This window comes from Penaeus monodon, chromosome 22, assembly GCF_015228065.2.
Source record: "Penaeus monodon isolate SGIC_2016 chromosome 22, NSTDA_Pmon_1, whole genome shotgun sequence".
Lineage (NCBI taxonomy): Eukaryota > Metazoa > Arthropoda > Malacostraca > Decapoda > Penaeidae > Penaeus > Penaeus monodon.
The window spans coordinates 18800457-18800789 of record NC_051407.1 but is presented as its reverse complement, the minus strand read 5'-3'; positions in this window follow the sequence as shown (position 1 = coordinate 18800789).

The window sequence follows — 333 nt, the reverse complement described above, 5'->3', positions numbered from 1 at the left end:
TGCTAGCAATCTCTGTGGTTGCTGTGGGTGCTGGGAAATGCTGAATACATGGCGGTAAAACATCACTTCCTAGCAAGGCGTGACCACCTTTGCGGCACACGTTCGGTACGTGTCTGACGCGAGGTGGTGAGTTCTTGGCGGCACTCAGCAGTTACAAGCAGTAGTTGCTCAGTAACAGGCCAGCGGGACTTTAATCATACACTAAACAGAGTTAGGAGGTGGTAGGCTGACTGCCGATATAAGACTAGAGGGGTACTAGGCCTGGAAAGGTTAAAAACCACTAATATATATAGCGACCAAGAGAAAATTATGGGGATTTGTTTACTGTAACAT